The sequence below is a fragment of the Bufo gargarizans genome, chromosome 2, assembly GCF_014858855.1.
Source record: "Bufo gargarizans isolate SCDJY-AF-19 chromosome 2, ASM1485885v1, whole genome shotgun sequence".
NCBI classification, from domain to species: domain Eukaryota; kingdom Metazoa; phylum Chordata; class Amphibia; order Anura; family Bufonidae; genus Bufo; species Bufo gargarizans.
The window spans coordinates 55,223,233-55,247,067 of NC_058081.1; the positions used below are offsets into that span (position 1 = coordinate 55,223,233).

General features: G+C 47.2%; 1 protein-coding gene across 1 annotated transcript in view; it reads right to left on the reverse strand.

The window, feature by feature from the left end:
- Positions 1 to 23,835, reverse strand: part of DNASE2 (deoxyribonuclease 2, lysosomal) — a 69,530-nt gene that overhangs the window by 39,920 nt on the left and 5,775 nt on the right. The window lies entirely within an intron of this gene.

The window sequence follows — 23,835 nt, forward strand, 5'->3', positions numbered from 1 at the left end:
CTGTTTGTGGCACATTAGTATATGTGAGGGGGGAAACTTTTCAAGATGGGTGGTGACCATGGCAGCCATTTTGAAGTTGGCCATTTTGAATCCAACTTTTGTTTTTTCAATAGGAAGAGGGTCATGTGACACATCAAACTTATTGGGAATTTCACAAGAAAGGCGCAATTGTCTATGCTGTGAAGATACGAGATGTGCAGCACCTGAAACTACGGATACTGGAAGCCTGTGCTAGCATTTCTCCTGCGGTGTTGCTATCAGTGTGTGAAGAGTGGGAGAAGAGGGTTGCATTGACAATCCAACACAATGGGCAGCACATTGAACACATTTTATAAGTGGTCAGAAACTTGTAAATAACTCATGAAAGAATAAAGTTACGTTAAAACCAAGCACACCATTGTCTTGTGAAATTCCCAATAAGTTTGATGTGTCACATGACCCTCTTCCTATTGAAAAAACAAAAGTTGGATTCAAAATGGCCAACTTCAAAATGGCTGCCATGGTCACCTCCCATCTTGAAAAGTTTCCCCCCTCACATATACTAATGTGCCACAAACAGGAAGTTAATATCATCAACCATTCCCATTTTATTAAGGTGTATCCATATAAATGGCCCACCCTGTAGTTTGTGTTCTATTGTAATGTCCTCATACCCTCGTGTACCTGGGAGAGATATGGTACATGGTGAGGGCAGTTGCTTATACGAAGGAGAGCACTTTTTGAATAGGGCAATAATGAGTACATGTGAATCGTGGGTGTGCCAACCTGTAATGCCCAGAAAGTAGAATGCCCCGGGTAATGCCTGATCACCGCTATACAAATGCACAATATTCGATAAGAAAAAGCTTCCCTTCTTGGCAGATATCTCCACTCACTATAAATTGTTGCTGTTCTTAGAGCCTGTACATTTAGTTCAAGAATAAATAGTTAAAAATACAAAACAAATGCAGAGAATTTCTAGAGCTCCCAGACAACGCATTTCACGCACAGACTGCGTTTCAGTCCCTGCTCACTTGGCACTCATTTCAAATGTTAGCAAAAAGGCAGGTTAAATCTAAATTTTCCTCTTGTTAAAGAGCTACTCATGATGCTTGTAGCTTTTCCCTTGGAATTACTCCATTACTCCTGGTAGGTACAAGATCGGTAGAGGTCCTACCGCTGGGACCCCCACTGATCATGAAAATAGGCCCCTTGCTGCTCCCCTAAAACGACTGGAGCGGCCAATCGCACATGTGGGCAGTGACTCCATTCTTTTTTATGCGAGTTCTGGAGATAGCTTAGTATAGCGCTCCACTATCTCTAGAACTCCCCTAGAAATAAATGGAGCGGCCGGCCACTCCGGTCATTTTAGGGGACCAGCAATGGGCCTGCAGAGGGTACGGGGCCCCATTCTCGTGATCGGTGGGGGTCCCAGCGGTAGGGCCCCCACCGATCTGATAGTTATCCCCTATCCTGTGGTTAGGGGATAACTTGTACCAACCGGAATACCCCTTTAACCTGCCTTTTTGCCAATGGATGAACATTACAAGCATTGTGGACTTAAGCCAGCCTGTGTGTTCAAGTTTGGACTGAGTACTGTATACATTATATTAGGATCAGCAACCTCCAGCACTCCAGGTGTTCTGAAACTACAGCTCCCAGAATGCTCCATTCACTTCTCTGGGAGTTAGAAGAACAGATTATCATGTTTGCATGCTGAGAGTTGTAGTTTTACAGCAGGTGGATTGGTTGCTGATCTCTGCATTATATGACCAAGTACACATTATATGAAGCGATTGTTTGTTTACGTCATTTTTTTTAAACGTCATTTTTTTTTATTGAATACTGTAGAACTGCATTATGTCGTTCCTTTCTTTTCTCTGTTGGAAAAGTGTGAACAAATTGACAACTGGGTGTCACCATTTCCCTTGTCAATGGGGTGGGTCCCTATACAGCCTGACACTTTTGTGGCAGACGGATACTTGAAGATACCACAGAGAAATAGTTCAGCTGAAATTATGCTTGGCTGGATGCTAATAGCTTTATGGAAGTTAATATGGCTGACAGGAATGCAGAATATGCCCTGGATGGTTGTATAAGACAGTGACTATAGATAAGGCTTCTAGAGACAAGTTTTCACTATTGGATAGAGGTAAGTTTTAAGTACAGTATTGACTTCAATTCTAATGAACAGTTTTCTCAATTGAAAAGATTTCTAATAATAAAATGACCCTCCGATTGAAGGGAGAAAAATTACCGTACTTCTCAGACTACCCAATGCACACTTATCTTGGACCACAAAATGCACATCATGCACTAGGTAGTCAGAAAAAATTGTGCGGCCATTGTGGATGAGCTCAGGAACTAACTGATCTGCAGCTGAAAAGATGAACAGGAGGACACCAAGTAAGGCCTCATGCACACGACCGTTGTTTGGCGTCTCGGATGCGGACCCATTCACTTCAATGAGACCGCAAAAGATGCGGACAACACTCCGTGTGCTGTCCACATCCGTGGCTCCGTTCCGCGGCCCCGTTAAAAAAATATAACATGTCTTATTCTTTTCCGCGTTTTGCGGACAACAATAGGCATTTATATTGCCGGCGCCCGTTCCGTTCCACAAATTGCGAAAGGCAACACAGACGGCTTCCGTTTTTTGCGGATCCGCGGTTTGAGGACCGCAAAAAACGGCAAGGCCGTGTGCATGAGGCCTAAGTCTACTGTTTGTTCGCTGTATAATGTGATTTTTTTTTTCTTGAATCTGAGGGTCACTTTAATGTGTGACGCTGATATATATATAATTGTAACTTTATATTCTTCTATCAATAAGTTTAACTGCTGTGGATTCTTTGGTTATGAAGATTTTGTCAACTCGACTTTCTCTGTGAAAACCGGATTAAAGTATCCCAAAACTTGTTGCAAAAATCCCACACTGACGGATTGCAATGGCCAAACCATTTCTGACCAAGTTATCTATACACAGGCAAGTGAGGGGATAAGCGACTCTTAAAAAACAACGGGGGAAATTTACAACTCAAAATGTGCCAGAATGGTGGTGAAGTTTTCATGCTGCGAATGGATTTTCACATCTGCTGCATACTGTTGCATTTGGTTGTGGAAATGCTGCAGATTTTCACTATGGATTTCACATCTTCATTGTATAGAGCAGAAATCCACATTGAATCCGCGCACAATCAGCCCACTGTGTTTGTGGCAAGATCGCAGCTGAAATATTCCTCCATGTCTGGAGGTTGTCCGGGCTTTTTAATATTGATGGCCTGTCCTCAGGATTGGTCATCAATATCAGATTGGCGGGGGTCCGACACCCAACGCCCCCTCTGATCTGCTGTACAGGGAGACGGCACACACAGTGCACACATGCCGCCCCCTTCTCTCTTCCTGCTCGCTGCTGTCCCATAGACATAGGGCAGCCTGGACAACCCCTTTAACAGGATCTTATAAGGGTGTATTCACTCAAAAATGACCAGCACCACGATTTCCCATCATTACCCATTTATGCCATACGCATACGCTCCAATAAACTTTGATTTTACTGGAAGTCCTAGTGCTGGTAATTCTTGGGCTATTACTGCATTGATGCTCCTACCCCTACCATGACACCCAACTCATATCAAGGTGAGCAAGGGCAAAAGATGACCCCTCTACTTCTCTTTAAAGGGGTTCTGCAGTTTGTTTAAACTGATGATCTATCCTCTGGATAGATCATCAGCATCTGATCGTCGGGGGTCCAACACCCGGGACCCCTGCTGACCAGCTGTTTGAGAAGGCAGCGGCGCTCCAGGAGCGCTGCGGCCTTCTAGCTGTTTACCGCAGGCCCAGTGACGTCACGACTAGTATCAACTGGCCTGGGCACAGCTATGCTCTGTTCACTTGAATGGAGCTTAGCCGCGCCCAGGCCAGTTGATACTAGTTGTGACGTCACTGGCCTTCTCAAACTGCTGATCGACAGGGGTCCCGGGTGTCGGACCCCCGCCGATCAGATGCTGATGATCTATCCAGAGGATAAACAAACTGCAGAACCTCTGTAGTGCAGCCTTTTCTGGTTGGAGGCCACATTGTCAGACTGAACCAACACCCGGGACCCCTGCTGACCAGCTGTTTGAGAAGGCAGCGGCGCTCCAGGAGCGCTGCGGCCTTCTAGCTGTTTACCGCAGGCCCAGTGACGTCACGACTAGTATCAACTGGCCTGGGCACAGCTATGCTCTGTTCACTTGAATGGAGCTTAGCCGCGCCCAGGCCAGTTGATACTAGTTGTGACGTCACTGGCCTTCTCAAACTGCTGATCGACAGGGGTCCCGGGTGTCGGACCCCCGCCGATCAGATGCTGATGATCTATCCAGAGGATAAACAAACTGCAGAACCTCTGTAGTGCAGCCTTTTCTGGTTGGAGGCCACATTGTCAGACTGAACCAATTCCAAGGGCCGAAAATAGAACTTAAAGGGGTATTACCAACTGACATATTGTATTTATGGCATATTGAACAAATAGTGTATATATATATATATATATATATATATCATAAATGTCTAGTTACACTTCCAGGACTCCCATCTAATACATGAAAGATACATGTGAACAGCCACAAGACATAGACATACAGACGTGGACAAAATTGTTGGTACCCTTTGGTCAATGAAAGAAAAAGTCACAATGGTCACAGAAATAACTTTAATCTGACAAAAGTAATAATAAATTAAAATTCTATAAATGTTAACCAATGAAAGTCAGACATTGTTTTTCAACCATGCTTCAACAGAATTATGTAAAAAAATAAACTCATGAAACAGGCATGGACAAAAATGATGGTACCCCTAGAAAACACAGAACATAATGTGACCAAAGGGACATGTTAATTCAAGGTGTGTCCACTAATTAGCATCACAGGTGTCTACAACCTTGTAATCAGCCATTGGGCCTATATATATGGCTCCAGGTAATCACTGTGTTGTTTGGTGATATGGTGTGTACCACACTCGACATGGACCAGAGGAAGCAAAGGAAAGAGCTGTCTCAAGAGATCAGAAAGAAAATTATAGACAAGCATGTTAAAGGTAAAGGCTATAAGACCATCTCCAAGCAACTAGATGTTCCTGTGAGTACAGTTGCACATATTATTCATAAGTTTAAGATCCATGGGACTGTAGCCAACCTCCCTGGACGTGGCCGCAGGAGGAAAATTGATGACAAATCTAAGAGACGGATAATCCGAATGGTAACAAAAGAGCCTAGAAAGACTTCTAAAGAGATTCAAGGTGAACTTCATGCTCAAGGAACATCAGTGTCAGATCGCACCATCCGTCGTTGTTTGAGCCAAAGTGGACTACATGGGAGACGACCAAGGAGGACACCATTGTTGAAAACGAATCATAAAAAAGCAAGACTGGAATATGCCAAACTACATGTTGACAAGCCACAAAGCTTCTGGGAGAATGTCCTGTGGACAGATGAGACAAAAATCGAAGTTTTTGCCAAGGCACATCAGCTGTATGTTCACAGACGAAAAAATGAAGCATATCAAGAAAAGAACACTGTCCCTACTGTGAAACATGGAGGAGGCTCTGTTATGTTCTGGGGCTGCTTTGCTGCGTCTGGCACAGGGTGTCTTGAATCTGTGCAGGGTACAATGAAATCTCAAGACTATCAAGGAATTCTAGAGAGAAATGTACTAGCCAGTGTCAGAAAGCTTGGTCTCAGTCGCAGGTCATGGGTCTTGCAACAGGACAATGACCCAAAACACACCGCTAAAAACACCCAAGAATGGCTAAGAGGAAAAAATTGGACTATTCTAAAGTGGCCTTCTATGAGCCCTGACCTCAATCCTATTGAGCATCTTTGGAAGGAGCTGAAACATGCAGTCTGGAAAAGGCACCCTTCAAACCGGACACAACTGGAGCAGTTTGCTCATGAGGAGTGGGCCAAAATACCTGCTGAGAGGTGCAGATGTCTCATTGACAGTTACAGGAAGCGTTTGATTGCAGTGATTGCCTCAAAAGGTTGCGCAACAAAATATTAAGTTAGGGGTACCATCATTTTTGTCCATGCCTGTTTCATGAGTTTATTTTTTTACATAATTCTGTTGAAGCATGGTTGAAAAACAATGTCTGACTTTCATTGGTTAACATTTATAGAATTTTAATTTATTATTACTTTTGTCAGATTAAAGTTATTTCTGTGACCATTGTGACTTTTTCTTTCATTGACCAAAGGGTACCAACAATTTTGTCCACGTCTGTACATGTCTGTTACCAGGTGGTTGGGGGCTGCACAGAATGGTGTCAAGGGCCGCTTGTGGCCCCCAGGCTGCGGTTGTGCACACCTGCTTTAATCACATGGTTGTCTTACGGCTCTGTCCAGAGCTGAAATTTGGCACCCATAGGAGTATGTGGAACCACACTGTACTTCTATATGCCTCCAATTTGATATAGTATCCAAACATGCCATGTTCCACCCACATCGGATGTCATATCACAGAAATATTCGCCCCTAGGAGAATCACATCTAAAGGAAGATATCTACATAATATAACACCATACAGTGGCACACACACTATGGCTTCATAGCACAAAATGTGTACAGGCTCCGAGCACACAGCTCAGCTTTGTGTATATAATAAAGGACTATGCCCGTGACACAAGTAGGCCCAGACTCTCACTTTCCACAGTCATGGTAAACTCCAATAACATCTCCTATGTCCAACAAATCTCTTCTTCACATAATCACAGTTTATATTGACCTCATACTTACATCTTTTGCTATTCAGGGCTGTTTTCCTGCTATTCTTGAAGAAGTGAAAAAGAACAGCATGGCTCTAGGGATCACAGCAGCTGTTATAACAGGATGGGAGGTGAGGAAATGGAGCTAATTATGGTATACATTCATTACTGATTTATATTCTCTGTTTGCATATGAAAAGCATTTAAAGAGTTTTTCCCGGGGAATAATTTTATTTAAAAACGATCAAACGATCTTTACTTATCTCACTGATCCTTCAAGTAGGCAGCCCAGGCCATTTCCTGCTCATTGGGCCTGACACCAGGAAGTGGAGAGGAGTGGGACCTGGAGCACCAGCGAAAACAGAAGCGGCTGGGATCAGTGAGGTGAGTAATGATCATTTGTTATTTTGACTCATTCCAACCCATTTTTTATTATTCCTCCAGAAAACCTCTTTAGTAATCTTACCTATCTGATGAATTCAGATTCAGGTGTTATGATTCAACATGTAGGGGGAATGTATCATGGGGGAACTTTTTGGAGTCAGTTTTGCTTTGACTTTGGCCTCTTTCACACAGTCAGTATTTGGTCAGTATTTTTGCATCAGTATTTGTAAGCCAAAACCAGGAGTGGGTCCAAAACACAAAAAAGAGGTACAAATACTTCTGTTATACCTTTTCTCTGTAGGTTCCATTTCTGGTTTTGGCTTACAAATACTGATGCAAAATACTGACCACGGGAAACAGGCCTTGGAGTTGGTCAAAGCTGTGCCAAATTTCTCCAAAATCACATGATGTTTGTTAAATTTGGTTCACCTTTAAATGGAATCATCACTACGATCTTGAACTACAGTATTGCAGATAAGGAGTCCAGATCCAGATCCGTATTTTTTTTTTATCCTCTTATTCACTCCCCCCCCTCCTTCCCCGGTTTTTTCACAATTCCGGCGAGGCACAGGTAAGCCCTTACCTGTGCCGCGAGCCGGTCTGAAAGAAATGCGGTCACCGGGAGCAGGCAGTTCCGAGAACAGCCTAATGGAGGCCCCTGGTGGCTGTTCTCGGAACTGCCTCCTCCCGGTGACTGCATTTGTTTTCAGACCGGCTCGCGCACAGGTAAGGGCTTACCTGTGCTTCGCCGGACTTGTGAAAAAAGATCGCAGCCCGCATATGTTCACGGGTGAACAATGCGAGCTGGCCATCACTGTGCACTACTATGTCACGACCCTTGGTCATGGTCGTGACTCCTTGGGAGCCGCATGCAGTTGCCCGCGGTTTGGTGTTGTGTCAACCGCAGCTGGGGGCACTTAGTGGTTTGCCTCAAGTACGGTTGCCGCGGACAACAGGTAAGCGTGCGGTTGCCCTTGGCAACGTGTGTTTGTGTGCACTTCCCTTGTCTGGTGTGCACGGGAGTTATTGTGTGCACTTCCCCTTTGAGTTGGTGTTTTCCCTTCCCTGGTGTTGGAAGGGTTAACTTCCTTCCTAGTGTGTGTGTGCACTGGGTGTGTCTGACTGTGGGTGTGGCTACTTGGCCCTATAAAGCCTCAGTGGAAGGCAGTAGTCAGAGAGGGTGCTTCAGCCATGCTTGCTGGAGACATCCTCCTGGTTATTTAACAACTGCCAGTGGGGGCCACCCTTCTGGTCATAAAATGTTACCTTGTCTAATGTGATGTTTATGTGTATATGGTTGCTTGTTTATTGCACCTTATGGTTTCCTGGTTTCCCGTGTGATGTATGGTGTGTGCTGTTGTCATTTCTGTTGTTGTGGACAAACAGCACTTTTACATGGGTTCCAGGCTGTGTGTCTGTGGCAGGTAGGTGAGGTTGTAGTTTCCACGTACCTGCCACTGCCATAAGTTGTATTGGATTCCCCTTATTTACAGGAGGAACAGGTAGGAACAGGTAGTCTACCCAGCTCCTAGCTTAGGGACCTGCGGAGGGTTAGTAGGGACCCAAGGTTCCAGAGCATGAGTCCTCCTACCTTTAATGTCGGCTCATGCCGCTAGGAGTTAGGGTCAGATTAGGGAGGCTTTAGGAGGTGACCTGCTCCCTGATCCTGTGGTCCTGGCCAAGCAGCGACCAAACATCTATGGGTACCGCACGGCTGAGGGTTTCCCCCATCATCAGCCGTGACATACTACTCGTGTGTTACTGCAGATAATAGTCCAAAATCATGGTGACAGATTACCTTTAAGCCGTCTACAAATGCTACTGCATGTTTCCTATGGCACAGCCCTTACTAGAGTGATTCCATTACTTTTTTTGTGCAGTGATAAATCTGGCATGGAAATAATGAACATACCAAACCACAACCATTTTGACACCACTTTTCAAAGTGGCATAAAACAGCAAAAACATTGGCATAAAATGGCACTTGCACCAACATTTGTTACTTTTCTAAATAATAGGTCAAAATTCTATATCTGACTAAATGTTCCCCAGAAAACCTTTTGTTCAGCCAATACCAAGTTTTCTTAGTCTTATATGAAATTACCTAAAATGGGTTCTAATGGAATTGGCAGCTTTTTCACTGCCCATAGGCATTGTTGCCCAGGATAAAGGGGTTGTGCAGGGTTTTATATTGATGATCTACAGTGCCTTGAAAAAGCATTCACGCCCCTTGAACTTTTCCACATTTTTTCACGTTACACCCACAAACTTAAATGTATTTTATTAAGATTCTATGTGATAGACCAACACAAAGTAGCAAGTATGTGTGAAGTGAAAAGAAAATGATACATGGTTTTCAAAATGTTTAATCTTTATTTAATAAATTAAAATCTAGAAAGTGTGGTGTGCAGTTGTATTTAGCCCCCTGAGTCACTACTTTGTAGGACTACGTTTTGCTGTAATTCAAGCTGCAGTCTTTTGGGGTATGTCTCTACCAGCTTTGTACATCTAGAAGCTGGAATTTTTCCCCATTCTTCTTTGTAAAATAGCTTGTGCTCAGTCAGATTGGATGGAGAGCGTCCGTGAACAGCAATTCTCAGGTCTTGTCCCAGATTCTCAGTGGGATTTAGGTCTGGACTGTGACTGGGCCATTCTAACACAGGAATATGCTTTGATTTAAACCATTCCATTGTATTTCTGGCTGTATCTTTAGGGTTGTTGTTTTTTCTGCCCTCCGCTGATAGTCTCTGCAGCAGCAATTAGGGTATGTGCTGTGGAGTGTGGTAAGTTCGTATTCGGCGTCCCACGTGTCTTGGACTACAGTTTTGGCGTCCCACGTGTCTCCGCCTTCGATTACGAATTTGGTAATTTCTTCAACCCAGACACTGCGAATTTGGAGTCCCACACATTAAACTGATCTTTTTTCGGGTACAGCAAACCACCGTTCACCTCTTCCTTGATCCTATGGGCATTCTTCTCCAGAGTCTGTGTCTTTCGGGTGTTTCTAAATAGCGATTTTTAATCTTTTTCCCATAACAAAACTTTCTGGTTAATCTTTTTCCCATAACAAAACTTCCTGGTTAACCAGGAAGTTTTGTTATGGGAAAAAGATTAAAGATTGCGATCGGACTCCAAATTTTCAGTGTCTGGGTTGAAGAATTCGCAATCGAAGGAGGAGACATGTGGGACGCCGAAACTATAGTCCAAGACATGTGGGACGCCGAATACGAACTTACCACACTTCACAGCACATAGTCTCTGCAGCAGCAATCAGGCTATCAGTGGATGGCTGAATAAAAGACCTTACACAGAAAGATAAGTACAGATTCTATGTACATTACTTTGTCAATTATTGCTGCTCTTTCGATTATGCTCTTATACGAAAACGTGGGACGCCACAAATTAGTTTAGCAGAGACTGATTCCAACATACGATTTTGCACGTACCTATATCGAAACTCCAGCTTACGATACTTTATATCTAAAGTCTTTGTGCGCACACGATTTATGATCTAAGGTTGGATGTGCTATTGACTTTTACATTTCTTTAGCTGCATTGGACATCTCAGTGGAACTATCAGCTTATTGTCTTATCCATTTGTTTTATGCCATAATTATCGCATGTTTTTAGACATATGTTTAATAAATCGGATTATTTTAGACCCCACTACATTTCTGTGTGACTCTGATTATTGAGTGCCCTTCTACATTTTTTACATAACCTCTTGATTTTGGTGCATCAATTTTGGTTGGAGCACCGTATCATTCCAGATATAGGGTGAGCCGTCCCATATACTCAATATCTTATGTATTTTGCAGCCTTTACCAGGTTTTCCTCCAGGATTACCCTGTATTTAGCTCCATCCATCTTCCCATCATCTCTAACCAGCTTCCCTGTCTGTGCTGAAGCAAAGCGTCCCACAACATGATGGCGCCACCACTATGTTTCACGGTAGGGATGGTGTGTTCAGGGTGATGTGCAGTGTTACTTTTCTGTCGCACATAGCGTTTTGCATTTAGTGCAAAAAGTTGCAACTTTAGTCTCATCTGACCAGAGCACCTTCTTCCACATGTTTACTGTGTCCCCTAAATGGCTTGTGGCAAACTGCAAACGAGACTTCTCATGGCTTGCTTCCAAAAATAGCTTTCTTCTTGCCACTCATCCATAAAGGCCATATTTGTGGAGTACATGACTAATAGTTCTCCTGTGGACAGATTCTCCCACCTGAGGTGTGGATCTCTGCAGCTCCTCCAGAGTGACCATGAGCCTCTTATCTCCTTCTCTAATTAGTGCTCTCCTTGCCTGGGGTGTCAGTTTAGATGGGCGGCCATGTCTTAGTAGGTTTGCAGTTGTGCCATAACCCTTCCATTTTCAGATGATGGATTGAACGATGTTCAGAGTTTAGGATAATTTTTTATAACCTAACCCTGCTTTACACTTCACCACAGCTTTATCCCTGACCTGTCTGGTGTGTTCCTTGGTATTCATGATGATGTTTAATCACTAATGTTCTCTAACAAACCTCTGAGGCCTTCACAGAACAGCTAGTTATGCTGAGAACACATTACACACAGTGGAATCTATTTACTAATTAGGTGATTTCCAAAGGCCATTGGTCGCACTGGATTTTATTAAGGGGTATCAGAGTACAGGGGGCTGAATACAAGTGCACAACACACTTTTTTATTTATTTATTAAACATTTTGAAAACCATGTATCATTGTCTTTTCACTTCACACATATTTGCTATTTTGTGTTGGTCTATCACATAAAATCTCAATAAAATACATTTAAGTTTGTGGGTGTAAAAGAAAAAAATGTGGAAAAGTTCAAGGGGTATGAATACTTTTTCAAGGCACTGTATCCTCAGGATAGGTCATCAATATCTGATCTATGGGGTTCTGGTGCTGCTTCCTAATTACACATAAGCATAGTCTCCTCTTGCAGTGGTGCACAGTGTAATTACAAGTACTTGTTCCATACAAGTGAATAGAGCGAGTACTTGTAACTACACTTGCTTCCAAGGCGACGAGCAGTGTAATAAACAGGAAGCAGCTCTGGCATGGAGCGCTGTCTCCTTTCCAAACAGCTGAAGAATGGGAGTACCGACTGTCAGACCCCCGCCGATCCTGAGGATAGGTCATCAGAATAATACGACTGCACAACCCCTTTAAGGCCCTAAATGGCAATGTTCTGCGGAGGTGAATTATTCCCACTTTTCTCTCCTACTGCACTGCTTGTCTGCAGGGAGATCAAGGCGAACACAGCTAACCCAACCCAGATAAAGCTATATGGCTTTTGTTTAAAATGGTGCTGTGATGAATCAATCTCACAATAGATGCTAGCAGCAGTACAAAGCATACCTCTAGCTGATGACCGGACGTTTCACATCTGTCACCTACCTATGCTAAGGATCTGACCCAAACAGCAGAGGAAGAAATGGTGTGAGAGCGTGGAAATCTCTGATATATTATTCACTGTGCAGAATTCTCCAGTCATTCGACAGTGTACCCCCTTATGGAGAGGGTGAGCTGTGGTTAGACTAGTGTGAGAAACAGTATTTTGATCTTACTGATGATGGCTTGTCACCAGCATAATCCTGCCGAGTCTGAGAGGAAGGGTAGAGAATCCATCTGTAGGGTTATTTCAGATACTCCCTAGTCTATGTACACATGGCAGAAATTTTCATTCACATTCTGACGCATATTCTGTGCTAAACTCCATGTGAAATCCACTTGTATAACACCTTACATTGTTTTCTATCCATGGGCATATTTGAAATACGCATCTCGGAAAAAAGGTGGAATCTCTGTGAATTCCATGTGGTAACAGTGACAGTCAGTCACGGATTATCGGTTGGATGGAACTAATACTTGTGTAGGTCCGTGGCAAATCCGCTGCAGAAATCAGAGTTTCAGCCTTTGATTCTGCAGCAGATTTTTCTGCCGTGTGAACATATCCTTAATGGAGGTGGCCTGCCTCTCTCCCAGAGCACATCTAGACGCTGGTCTTAATGACTCTGGTTCCGCCGGAGTTTTGATGAGGCGCCGGCCTCTCATTTAACTTCAGCGCATCCAGTGCCTGTCTAAATGTAAGACAACTTCTGAGCTGTTTTACATTTAGACCATTTTCTACGCCTAAAACAGTCGTAGAAAATTCTGAATGAGATGGCCCTGCCGGCCCCTTTCCTGCCCACGCTAGTCCCACAATTTTAGACCTGCCGTGAGCGGGAGATCTGTGCCTGAAATCCACCTAATAAAGGCGTATTTCAGTATAATAAATGACCCTATTGTATATTTGTTTAGATTTTATATAGTTTCGGATCATTTTGGTTAATTAATTTATATATTTTATCTTTATGTTTGCAGCTGTCTTCCATCATTGTTGCACTGGTGTTATTTGTCAAGCTGGGCTGACGCCTGCTGTCCGCTGAGAGACCTTCCCTATTCACCTTACCATTCACTGGACAGTGAGTAGTCGACAATATGGACTTACAGCGCAATGTTCTCATCCGCAGGGTCCTTTCTCTTAACCGTTCAGACTTGAGTGTTCCTTTGTTACTTTTATTATTACCTTTTGCAAAATATTGTATTTGCATTGTTAGGATGGAAAATAGTTCTTGTATTGTGTCTCTGGAGAATGGCAATTTGTAGGAGAAAAATAATTAAATGCATAGAAAACCATTCTAACGCTGCGTCTGTAGGGCGCAGCCCATGATTTCCAATTCTTCTTTCCACAGACCCTTAACCATACAATATAATATGGCACTTAATGTATTATTCGCTCACGCTGAGCTTTTCTACCGTGTTCATTTCTGGTAATGAGTCTCCCTCCAATCTCATCTTACATTGTACACAGCACAATAGCCGGCTGTGGTAAGAGTAATTAGAAACTGAACATCAGCAGCAATGTGCACCTGATTGCTGCCTTTTTACGAAAGGAACAATGGAGATAACAGGCAATTTTAGGATTTTTTTTCGATACTGAGGCCAAAGAAAAATTGTGGCATCCAATGGAGTTTTAGATATGAAGCAGTCCAGAACATGATTGGTTGCTATGGGCATCACCATTGCTTTGTTTCTCACAAAATAATCTCCTATGTATCCCTACATACTGTATGATGAAGGTACTACAGCTGCTTGTAGTTCCAGTATTCGCACACTAGAGGGCGCTAGTAGTCTTAAAAAGATACAGCGGGTTCACCTAATACTAAATCAACTACCGTACATTAAAGATACAGATCATTGTACAGTATAAGATATAAATCTGGTGAATGAGATGACAGTCATGTAATGAAGTGCTCAGTATAGCACAGCAAAATTACAAGATTTTTTGCCTGATCAGTTTTCCTCATTTAGCAGCCTTTGGCACCTTTTAGACGCTCCGCCGGAGTTATGTAGAGGTGCTGGCCTCTACATAAGTTCATCGGATAATTGTAGATGATGGGTTCTCAATATTCACCATGTATGATGATTTCAGCACAATGGCAACTAGACCCATCACTCAGCATTTACCTCTTTAGTCCTGGAGCAATAGGAATGCTTCTAGCGGTATTCCCATCCTATAAAGTAATGGCACGTTGCCAGTATATACTGTATCATCAGAATATGAAGGAGCCACATTGGGTTAGCACTGCGTCCCCTTCTTAGTTCTCTGTGCACACAGGCACACCTGGTTGTGCAGGGAACTTCAGCCCATCATATTCAATTTAGGGTACTTTCACACTAGCGGCAAGGAACTCCGGTAGGCTGTCCCAGAGGGTGAACAGAGCGGTAGTGCGGGGGTACGCGTGCACTAGCGGCAGCACGGATCCGACAGGCTGTTCACCCGCCGGGACAGCCTGCCCGAGTTCCTTGCTGCCAGTGTGAAACTAGCCTGAGGGCTCATTCACACGGCCCGTACGAACAATTTTGCGGATCCATTCATTTCTATGGGCCCTCAAAAGATGCGGACAGCACACCGTGTGCTGTCTGCATCCGTTATTCCGTACCTCGGCTCCGCAGAAAAGATAAAACATGTCCTATTCTTGTCCGCGGACAAGAATAGGCATTTTCTATTATGGTTGCGGCCATGTGCGGTCCGCAAATTGCAGAACGCACATGGCCGGTATCTGTGTTTTGCGGATCCGCAAAGCACTACAGCCATCTGAATGGGCCCTTAAAGGGGTTGTCCAAGAAATTGATATTGATGACTTATGCTGAGGATAGAAACAATTGTTAATAAAGGATGATGAGGGTCGGTCATCAATATCGGTGCTGGGAGTCAGACCCCCGCCGACCCGCTGCACTCACTGGAGCTCCTTCACAAATAACCAGCTTACTGTACATTGTATAGAGGCTATCCTTGGTCATACAGCTGTTCAGCCCCATTAACTTGAATGGGACTGAGCTGCACCTAGGCCATGTGACCAACGTATGGTGACATCACTGGTCTAGGAAGAGACCTAAGCTCTCACAGAGTGCCGTGGCCTCTTCGAATAGCTGATCGGCGAGGGTCCCAGGACTTGGACCTCTGCCGATCTGATATTGATGACCAGGGCCGGCTCCAGTTTCATGTGGGCCCTTGGGCAATAAATCTCAGTGGGCCCCCCTACACAATAGTATGACCCCCACAGTGGCCCTTCAATCAGAATAATGACCCCCCAGTTGCCCCCCATTCAGAATAATGACCCTCCAGTGGCCCCCATACTGGGGGTTATACTATATGGAGCGGGCACTGGGGGTCATTATACTGTATGGGGGTTATTAGGAGTCATTATACTGTGTAAGGGGCCCTCACTAGCTAGAACTGACCGGACCCCACAGCAAATTTTTGTACGAACCCCCCCCCCCCCCCCAGTGGGTTCACATCACATTTTTCTATCAGTTTGATGTATACCAAAAAAGGTACCGTATACAAATGTGCAGCATACCACATTTTTGTGTCCTGCAGATTAGAGTTGTTGCGATACCAAATTTTTGATTCGGTTTCAATACCATGAAAAAGTATTGCGATACTCGATACCATTCGATACCACGCGAAAAAAATAAACCAAAAAAGCCACATGCATTCCGCATTTAAAAAAATGGCGAATCGCGCAGTTTTTATTTTTTTTTTCTGTTCCGGCGTTCACCACCTAGATTTTTTTTATATCGTGGCGATATGTAATATGTTTATTATTTATATATTTTATATGTGAAATTGGGAAAAGGGGGTGATTTATACTTCATATTTTGGTGGGGGTTTTTTTAAACTTTTTTTTTTTTACACTTTTTATTTAATAACTATTTCCCCCCTTAGGGGCTAGAACCTGGGATCTTTCATCCCTTGTCCTATTCAGCCTGATAGATCTCTATCAGGGTGAATAGGACTTCACACTGTCCCTGCTGCTCTGTGCTTTTGTCAAGGAACCATGAACCAGACGTACAACAGAGATAAGTGGAGAAGAAGAAGGTTTTATTGAAGAGCAAGCCGTAAGCAAAGTCCAAACGGATGGCTAGACCGAAGCAGGGTCTTGCGGAGACAGAGGTCAGGAACCAGAAGGGTAGTCAGACGTAGCCAGGATCAGGAACCAACGGGGTAGTCAGACGAAGCCGGAATCAGGAACCAACGGGGTAGTCAGACGTAGCCAGGATCAGGAACCAACGGGGTAGTCAGACGAAGCCGGAATCAGGAACCAACGGGGTAGTCAGACGAGGCCAGGATCAGGAACCAAAAGCAGCAGCAGTCTTGGAAGCATGTGAACACAGGAGGACCAAGCAAGGAACTGAAGCCACAGACCTCCTATATATATGAGCTGGGCATCCAGCTCCTCCCAGTGGGAAGGAGGAGCCGCAGGGTGGGAGGCTACAAGAAAACCCAGAAACCAAGATGGCCGCCAGCACATGTCAAACGAAGGGAACAGCAAGGAGGTAAGACCATGACAGTACCTCCCCCTCAAGGGCCCCTCCTCCGCGGAGTAAGGAACGGTTTCTGAGGGAAGCGTGCGTGGAAGGCTCGGAGCAAGACAGGAGCATGGACATCTGCGGAGGGAACCCAGGAACGCTCCTCTGGACCATAACCACGCCAATGGACCAAAAACTGCACCCGGCCGCGGACCAGGCGTGAGTCCAGGATATTGCTCACCTCATACTCCTCACGATTGCCCACTTGGACCGGACGAGGCCGAGGAATCGAGGAAGTGAAACGATTACACACCAGCGGCTTCAACAGGGAGACATGAAACACGTTGGAGATCCGCATGCCAGGAGGAAGCGCAAGGGCATAGGCTACCGGGTTTACCCTGCGAAGCACTCGGAAGGGACCAACAAAGCGAGGCGCCAGCTTGGGAGTGGGCACTCGAAGGTTGAGGTTGCGGGTGGACAACCATACGCGGTCTCCGACCTGGTAGGAAGGAGCGGGCGCTCGTCTGCGATCAGCCTGGAGTTTCTGGCGCTGCGCAGAGACCTCAAGGGACCTCTGGATCTGTACCCAAGAAGCACGTAGGACGGAAAGGTGATCCTCCACAGCCGGAATATCCTGGGGAGAGAATATCTCCGGTAACACGGCAGGTTGGAACCCATAATTGGCCATGAAGGGAGACGTCCCAGAGGAAGAGTTCACCGCCGTGTTCCTGGCAAACTCAGCCCAAGGCAGGAGGTCAACCCAATTGTCTTGGTGATCGGAGACATAGCAACGAAGGAATTGCTCCAAGGCCTGATTGGATCGTTCTGCGGCCCCATTGGACTGAGGGTGGTAGGCCGAGGAGAAAGAGAGATGAATCCCCAACTGGGAGCAAAATGCGCGCCAGAACCTGGACACAAACTGACTCCCCCGATCCGACACAATCTCCTTGGGCAAACCGTGCAACCGGAAGACCTCCCTGGCAAAAATCGAGGCCAACTCTTGTGCAGAGGGTAACTTCTTGAGAGGAACACAGTGGCACATTTTGGAAAACCGATCCACTATCATGAGAATGACCGTATGGCCTCGGGATGCAGGGAGGTCCACAATGAAATCCATCCCCAGGTGTGACCATGGACGCTCCCCGGTGGCTATGGGTTGCAAAAGGCCCAACGGAAGGTGCCGAGGGGACTTACTCTGGGCACAAACGGAGCATGCCGCTACATATGCGGCGATGTCGGAACGTAGGGAAGGCCACCAGAACAGACGTGAAACAGCCCAGGACAGCTGATTCTTTCCAGGATGCCCCGCGGCCTTGGAGTTATGGTAGGTTCGCAACAACCGAGTGCGCAACTCCTCAGGCACAAAACACCTGCCGTTGGGTCTCCCAGAGGGAGCACCAGATTGAGCCGCCAAAATCTGCTCACCCAGGGGAGAGGTCAGGCTGGTGCGAATGGCGGCCAGGATCTGATTCGGAGGTATGACCGAAGTCGGAATCGACTCCTCCCCGGACAGCTCGGAGTACTGCCGTGATAAGGCATCCGCTCTGATGTTCTTGGAACCGGGTAGGTAGGAGACCACGTAATTAAAACGTGACAAGAACAGAGCCCATCTGGCCTGACGTGGTGTCAATCTCTTGGCCTCAGAGAGGTAGGTCAGATTCTTGTGGTCCGTCAGGATGAGAACCGGAACCACCGAGCCCTCGAGCAAGTGCCTCCATTCTTTAAGGGCCTGCACGATGGCCAATAACTCCCTGTCACCAATCTGATAGTTGCACTCCGCGGAAGACAGTTTCCGGGAGTAAAACCCACAAGGAAGCAGAGGACCCTCCGGTGTTCTACGCTGAGACAGGAGGGCGCCTACTCCCGTCTCAGACGCGTCCACCTCGAGGACAAACGGCAACCCAGGGTTGGGATGCGACAGAATCGGAGCCGACACAAATGCGGATTTTAGAGCCTCAAAAGCTCGGATGGCCTCGGGCGGCCAGACCTGGGGATTACTTCCCTTCCTGGTCAGATCCGTGAGAGGCTTGGCTAGCAAGGAAAAGTCCCTGATGAACTTCCGATAATAATTGGCGAAGCCCAAAAAGCGCTGCAGGGCACGAAGACCACTGGGCTGGGGCCACTGTAAGACAGCCGAAACCTTCTCAGGATCCATGGAGAACCCCTCAGCGGAAATGATGTAACCTAAGAAGGTTACCTGGGATCGGTGAAATTCACATTTCTCAAGCTTACCGAACAGCTTGTTCTCTCGTAACCTTTGCAACACTCGTCTGACATCCAGAATGTGGGCCTCCATGGATTCAGAATATACCAAGATGTCATCCAAATAGACCACCACACACTGCTGCAACAGGTCACGGAAAACATCGTTGATGAATTCCTGGAAGACTGCGGGCGCATTGCACAACCCAAAGGGCATAACCAAGGATTCATAATGACCGGTCCTGGTGTTAAACGCGGTCTTCCACTCATCGCCCGCCTTGATCCTTACCAGGTTATATGCCGCCCTCAGGTCGAGTTTGGTAAAGACCGTGGCCCCTTTGAGGCGATCGAACAGCTCGGAAATCAAGGGTATCGGGTAAGCGTTCTTGATCGTGATGCGATTGAGACCCCTGTAATCGATGCAAGGCCTCAACTCACCGCCCTTCTTTTTCACAAAGAAAAATCCAGCCCCTGCCGGGGACGAGGATTTGCGAATGTGTCCGCGTGAAAGCGCCTCCCTCACGTACTCCTCCATGGCCTCATTCTCCGCTACCGACAGTGGATAGACTTTGCCACGAGGAGGAACGGCACCAGATTGTAACTCTATGGCACAATCGTATGGGCGGTGCGGAGGTAGGGCAACCGCACGCACCTTATCGAATACATCCCGGTACTCCTCGTATTCAGGAGGCAACAGAGAGTCCGAGGAAGTACTCAGCAACTTGACAGGCCCATGGATGCAACTAGCCCCACACTGCGGTGACCACGAGAGGATCTCGGCCGATTTCCAATCGAAAGTCGGATTATGCTTCTGGAGCCAGGGGTACCCCAAGACCACCGAGTAGTGTGGAGACGAAATAACCTGGAGACAGACCGACTCTCTGTGAACGGCACCAATGACCATCCCCACTGGAAGGGATCTCATGAGTCACGTGTGGCGGCAGAAGGGGTCTGCCGTCTATCGCCTCAAGAGCCAGTGGGGAACCTCGAGGCTGCAGAGGAATGGAATTGGCGGCGGCGAACACACCATCAATAAACAAACCACCAGCACCAGAGTCCACCAACGCCTGGGTCGTCACCGAGCCCCCGACCCAGGAGAGGACAACAGTAATCAGTGGTTTGTCAACACGGGAAACCGGGGACGAGGAGACTCCACCCAAGATCTGCCCCCGACAGGACCTCAGGTGCGAGCGTTCTCCCGGACGGTTCGGACATGCCAACCGAAAATGCCCACCGAGACCACAGTACATGCATCGGCCCTCGCGTCTCCGGAGTGCCCTCTCCCCCTCGGAAAGGCGAGCAAACCCCCGCTGCATGGGTTCACCCCCAGACAAGTCATCCCCAGGAGGCGTGGGAGGAGAGGGAGGCACGGGTGGGACAGCAAACGTAGGCGCCAATCTGTTAGGAGACCTCCGCAGGCTCTCCTTAAAGGAAGGTCTCTCCCTGAGTCTGGTGTCAATCAAAATCAGGAAAGAAATAAGAGACTCGAGCTCCACTGGTAGGTCCTTAGCTGCAACCTCATCCTTCAAGGCATCCGAGAGACCATGAGAGAAAGCAGCGACCAGAGCCTCATTATTCCAGCCCACCTCTGCTGCCAGGGTACGAAACTCAATGGCGTATTCAGCTACGGATCGTGAACCCTGTCTGATGGACATAAGGAGCTTCGCAGCAGAGGCAGCACGAGCCGGCACATCGAATACCTTCCGAAGAGAAGCAACAAAACCGGAAAACTCGGCAACCACCGGATTGTTGTTCTCCCATAAAGGGCTGGCCCAGGCCAAGGCCTTGTCCGAGAGCAGCGAGATCAAGAAGCCCACCTTTGATCTCTCAGTAGGAAAGGCATGTGGCAGCAACTCGAAGTAAATGCCCACCTGGTTAAGGAAACCTCGGCACTGAGTTGGCTCTCCCCCAAAGCGCTGTGGAAGGGGGGCAGAACCGGTCATACCCCGAAACACCACAGGCGCAGCAACAGGTGTCGGGGTAGACTCTGGCGCAACAACTGGAGTGGCAGTAGGAGCGGGCCCAGGAGCGACAACCGACCCATCGGCAACGGAAGCTAAATGAGCCGTGCGTTCAAGCAGGGTTTGCAACGCCACAGCGAACCGACCCAACAGGTGATCCTGCTGATCAAGTCTGGCAACCAGCGTAGGTAGCGAGGGTGGCCCTGTACCGTCAGAATTCATGGCTTGGTCCTAATGTCAAGGAACCATGAACCAGACGTACAACAGAGATAAGTGGAGAAGAAGAAGGTTTTATTGAAGAGCAAGCCGTAAGCAAAGTCCAAACGGATGGCTAGACCGAAGCAGGGTCTTGCGGAGACAGAGGTCAGGAACCAGAAGGGTAGTCAGACGTAGCCAGGATCAGGAACCAACGGGGTAGTCAGACGAAGCCGGAATCAGGAACCAACGGGGTAGTCAGACGTAGCCAGGATCAGGAACCAACGGGGTAGTCAGACGAAGCCGGAATCAGGAACCAACGGGGTAGTCAGACGAGGCCAGGATCAGGAACCAAAAGCAGCAGCAGTCTTGGAAGCATGTGAACACAGGAGGACCAAGCAAGGAACTGAAGCCACAGACCTCCTATATATATGAGCTGGGCATCCAGCTCCTCCCAGTGGGAAGGAGGAGCCGCAGGGTGGGAGGCTACAAGAAAACCCAGAAACCAAGATGGCCGCCAGCACATGTCAAACGAAGGGAACAGCAAGGAGGTAAGACCATGACAGCTTTGTCCACACAGCATCAGGGATGTTACCATGGCAGCCAGGGCTTCTGTAGCGTCCTGGCTGCCATGGTAACCGATCGGAGCCCCAGGCTTACACAGCTGGGGCTCCGATCAGAAGCTGCCACTGCACCACCAATGAGGGGGAGGGGAGCCTGTGCCCACTGCCACCAATGATTTTAATACTGGGTGGTTGAGAGGGGCCGGCGCACTGTGCCACCAATGATTTTAATGGGATGGGGGGTTGAGGGGGGCACACTGCACCACCAATCATAATTACCCCTTTATACAGGAGGCGGGTACTGGCAGATCAGCGGCAGTTAACCCCTTAGGTGCCGCACCTGAGGGGTTAACTGCCGCTGATCGCAGCACCCTGTCAGGGGCAGGGTGCCGGCAATGTGATTCTGCTGCCGGCACCCGCCTCCTGTATTGTGTTAAAGACTGGCTGACTACTTTTCCTGGGTCCAGACTAAGTATCAGGCTACACAGAGCGGCGCCCAGCGATGTCCCAGCACTCACCATTAGTCCTGGGCGCCGCTCTGTTCGCCCGCAGTACCCCATTACTGTCTCCTCTCCTGCTCCACATGCTGATTACTATCAGAGCAATGGGGAGGAGACATCAGCTTCACTAGTGGGCGTTCCTTCTCCCTGGCTGTAGCGCTGTCCAATCGCAGCGCAGGGAGAAGGAACGCCCACTAGTGAAGCTGATGTCTCCTCCACATCGCTCCGATAGTAATCAGCTGCATGTGGAGCAGGAGAGGAGACAGTAATGGGGCACTGCGGGCGAACGGAGCGGCGCCCAGGACTAATGGTGAGTGCTGAGACATCGCTGGGCGCTGCTCTGTGTGGGAATAGTCCTATCATTGGTGGCTCAGTGCGACCGCCCCTCTCTTCTCATTGGTGGCGCAGTGCGCCCGCCCCTCCTCCTCCCCTCTTTTCTCATTGGTGGCAGCGGCAGCAGCACAGGGGGGAGGGAGGAGGAGGACAGCTTCCTTCTCCCCGTGCTGCTGAGAGAACATGAGCGCGCCGATAGCAGCTCGCGCATGTTCAGCGATACTAGACTGCGCAGAAGCGCAGCCCAGTATCGAAAAAACTGAAATCCTGGTATGGTATCGATACCGGGACAAAAGTATCGATTGGATATCGAAATTTCGATACCCGCAACAACCCTACTGCAGATTCCAGTAAAAAAAATACTTACGTTAACATATATGTATTTTTTTTTACTATGGAACTGTATGGTCTGAGTCATTATTTAATGTATATGTTTTTGGTATACATTAAACGGATAGCAAAAATGTGATGTGAACCCAGCCTTAGTGTCAGAATAAGCACTAGTACACAGTGGGGCAGAGAGGGGGGCCGCCATGTACTGGCAGAGCGCACAGCCTGGTCCTGGTGGTCAGCAATCTGCAACTTTTCCCCACTCATGCAAGTCTAAATATACCATAGGTGGCGTAGGCAGGGAAGGGGGATACAGTTATGGCCATACAGTTATTGAATAACACCTCCATACAGTGACCAAATAAAACCGCCATACAGTAACTGGATAACACCACCATACAGTGATCGGATAAAAGGGTATAAGAGGGCACAGTAAAGGGAATGACAAGGGGCACTGTACAGGGTATGGTAAGAGGGCACAATGCAGGGTATAAGGGGGCATAGTACAGGGTGGGGGGGTACAGTCACGTGACCCTGTGACATTAGAAGATCCTTATGGTACATGTAGTTTATACACCACTATAATGAATGGCAGAGAACTAAGACAGGTGACTGGGGCCCTGGATGGACAGGAGGGGTGGACACAGCAAGTAGGTGGAAGGGGCTCTGAGGGGGATTCATACAAGAAGTAGTGGCAGGAGGTCTGTGCAGGGCAGCAATAGGAGATCAGAGGGTGGAACAGGAGCTCTGCATACATGAGGGAGGAAAGGAGACAAGGATATAGGGCATG